Below are 3,782 nucleotides of genomic sequence, written 5' to 3'. Positions count from 1 at the left end.
ACTCTCTGGGTGACCTATGGGTGAGTTAATATTTCTCTACATTTCAGTGTTTCCTAAATGTCTTGCAATAAGCATATACTTTTATAATTAAAAAAATACAAAAATTATTTTGAAATAATAAGCTAAATCTCCCTGAAAGAGGCCAGGGGCAGGTGTGTGAGTATGAAAGAGAGGCGTGTGTGTGTGTGTGGGGGGGGGTAAGTGGCGCCTTCAGTGAAGGGAAGCGTAAACCCACGTGCCCCGCGAAGGCAGTGGTGAGCTGCCTCCCCTCAGCCTGAGACCACACCCCCATCCCCGAAGATGCTTCCTAAAACCTGCTCAGCTCCTTCTCCTCCTGTCATCCACCTCTTTGTAGGTTTCTCGAAGGCCTCAATGGGACGGCCAACATGCACAGTCTGGCTGTGATCAGGTTTTCTGGGGGCTGAAGAATGCAGCTGCCTGGGCTCCAGCCCTGCATCTTCCCATCCCGGGACCTCCCCGCTGCCCCCAGCCTTCTCTACTTCCCTAAATGGCTCAGCCTTCCCCAACAGATTCCGTGAGTGTGGCTGTCAGTAGTGTGGACTCTGCAGCCAGCCTGCCTAGGTGGGAAGCCTGGCCCCAGCACTTCCTGCCTGGTCTCAGATGGGGATTATCACAGCACCTGCTTCACCGAGTGGAGGGGATGGAAGGAGTGAAACAAGGTACCACCTTCAGAACAGCACCTGTCACACAGTTGGTACTATACAATGGTAGCTCGTCTCTTTCTTCCAGTAACTCAGGCCGAAAACCCAAGTCATCCTGGATTCCTACTTCTCCTTCCAGTGTGTAAGCCATCAACAGATGCAGAATCTGTCTGTTTCTCACCCCCTGCACTGCTGCCCCAGCCCAAGTGTCCATCCCGTCCCACTGGGACAACTGCAATAGCCTCTATGTGGTCTGCCTGCTCTCATTCTGTCTCCCTCCAGTCCAGGGTCCTCACACCAGCTGGAGGGACTTCTTCAACTAAGGATCTGATTCTGGGACTCCTCTGCTGGAGTTTAGAATAAGATCTAACTCTTTACCATGGCTTACAAGTCCCTGTAGAATTATCCAATAGAAAAGAAAGAGAAATTTAAATAAGGAAATGTTACTTTAGCCATTAGATTAGCAAATATTTTAAAAACAAAAATAATATCCAGTGGGTGAGGATGAAGTGAACTGCAGTCTTAGCCTGGGAATCTCCTGTGGTCCCAGCATTTCGAGGTCAGGGAGGGAAGTCGACAAGGAGACGGAGGAGTCCTTGAAGAGGAGGTGACAAGGTCACTGTGGGTGAGGGAGGGCCAGAGAGGGGAGTGTTTCAAGAAGGAAGGTGGTCTCTTGGGTCAAAAGCTATTGAGAGGTCAATTAACATGAGTACAGAGCCCTGACCATGGCTTTGGCCAGACTGGTTCCAGTGGAGCGGTGGGGAGGGCACCCATGTTGCAAAAAAAAGGCAGAGGAGGGAGAACCCCAGGAGTGTGTGTGTATCTGTGTGTGGTGGTGGAGATTGTGTGGAAAGACCAGCCTAAGGAGAACTCTGGAATTCAAGGAGAGCTCTCTGGGGTGGGAGAGGAGGGGGCTGGCTCACAGGGAGGGTCCTGAAAGCCCAACTGAGGAGCCAGTAGGCGGTAGGAAGTGGGGAGAGAAGAAACTTCAGGAAGATGTGATATTTGCTAAATGTCCAAAGGAGGATGGGGCCCAGCTTAAAACTCATTAGAAAAAACAAAGGAAAGAGCCTGAGTTTGATGAGTTTGGTTCTAAACGGCAATTCCTGCTGGAGCCTTCTTAATTTCCTTGGTAAGTCGGCTCGCTTTGATCACTGCCTTAGAGAAAACATGCTTCTGATAAGGGATGTCTGATTATGTACTGGGGATTCTCCACAGGAAGAATGAGCTGCTGATACAAGGCCCACAATGGAGAAGACAAATAAACACCTGTGTGTGTGTGTGTGTGTGTGTATCTGTCTGTGCTTTGCCCATTCCAGTTGGGAAGGCAGAAAGGGGAGCCCAGGGCCCTTGTTTTTAAACCTATTTGTTGAATGGGGTAGTTGAGTGAGGAGAGGGTTGGGACTGTTGTTTGGGGCTCAAAGACAGTAAAGATACTTTCAGTTTTGGTGTTTCAAAGTCTGGGTATGTGGGGAACAAGATATAAGAAAACCCCTCTTTCTGCCAATCCATGTTCCACTTGTCCTTCCAAATGCTGCTTAGAGCCCACTGCCTCCAGGAAGCCTCCGCTCCCACCCCACTCCTCGTGTCACCAGTCCCTTCTTTGAGCCTGAGTTGGCTTGGGCACATTTGTGTCATTGGACCAAGGGTGGTGCTCACACTCCCTCATCTAGAGGAACCTCACCTCTCTGAGCCTGAGTTTCATCGTTGGTACATCAGAGAGGATGAGGGCAACTCTGGCTCTCAGAGTCTCTGGTCCTAAGGGTCCAGGGAGCATGAGAGTGGGCCGGGCAGGGCAAAAGCAGCAGACACCCCAGTATACGTTGAACGTTTGTAATCCACAGGATGTTATGGTAGGCCCTTTTCATGCACGGCCTCATTTAACTTCACAATGACCCTATGAGTCAGGAACTATTACCATTCCTATTTTACAGATGAGGAAATAGAGGCTTAGAGATGTTAAATGAGTTGCCCAAGGTTGGTCTGGCAGGAAATGGCTGAGCTGTATTTGACACAGCGACTTGGCCTCGGCAGGGAGGCCTGGCCAGGAATCTGAGGAGAGGCAGAGTGGACTGGGGCCATTCTCCCCACGTTAGCAGGCCCTCTGAGAGGTCCCCTTGCCTTGCTGACCTCTTGTTTTGCACCTCTGTGATTTCTATCTCTCTTAGTCTTGGAAACTCCCAGGGGTCAGAATTATACACCATCTTTTCTCTAGGTCAAGGACTGAAAAATTAATTTCCTGCAGGGCCAGGCAGTAACTAAGGGAAGGGGGGCATGGCCAGAATGGTGCAAATGGTCGTCGCCTGAGTGGTGGTGCCTGCAGCTCCTGAAGAGCACTTTCTTCTTAGGGGCAGCTGCTTCTCAGCTCCAGCCACTGTTACCCCCTGGTATTGGGGTGCAGTGCCATCAGAACCCCGATCCTTCAAGAGAAGCTAAAATCTCTTGATTTTTAAAAGTTGGCCCAAATCTGTTCTGAGCAATATTTTAAAACAATAAGCGAATAAACAAACAAAATACATTTACAGACTGAATGCAGCTCTGTCAGGGGGCAGGTTTGCCGCCTCTGAAGTTGGCCTCATCCCTGCCTGGCTCCAGTAAGCTCAGTGGAAAGCTCCTCCTGCTATGGCTGCTCAGGAAATGGGCTGCTGCCCTTAGGGGGGATCATGGCTTGGTGAGTTTGTGATGAGCAGGATAGAAGTCTCCCAGAGGAGTTTCCTCCCTCACAACTTCCCCACCCTCCCTCACCCCAGCACACATCAGCACGTACATAGCATTTAAGAAAAAAGGAATTCTAGAACTAAAAATGCAATAGCTGAAATTAAGAACTTGATAGATGGGTTTAGTAACAGATTAGATACAATGAAAGAGAAAATTACTGAATTGGAATTTAAGTTAGAAGAAACTATTTAGAGTTTAGCACTGAGAGACACTAAATTTAGGGAGTTTAGTGTCTGAGTGCTCAGAAGCCAGTTGGTACCTGGAGGTCTCTGGTGATGGAGATCAGAGGCTGGTTTGGGGAGACGGCAGTTTGATGGGGAACAACTCAAACTAGTGCCTATGAAGTTTTTGGCCCATCTATGAAGATAGCAGTAATCTCAGGAAGAGGTAATTTGGGCTCCA

This window comes from Equus asinus, chromosome 20 (genome assembly GCF_041296235.1).
Source record: "Equus asinus isolate D_3611 breed Donkey chromosome 20, EquAss-T2T_v2, whole genome shotgun sequence".
NCBI classification, from domain to species: domain Eukaryota; kingdom Metazoa; phylum Chordata; class Mammalia; order Perissodactyla; family Equidae; genus Equus; species Equus asinus.
Note: the sequence above shows the minus strand (reverse complement) of the source record.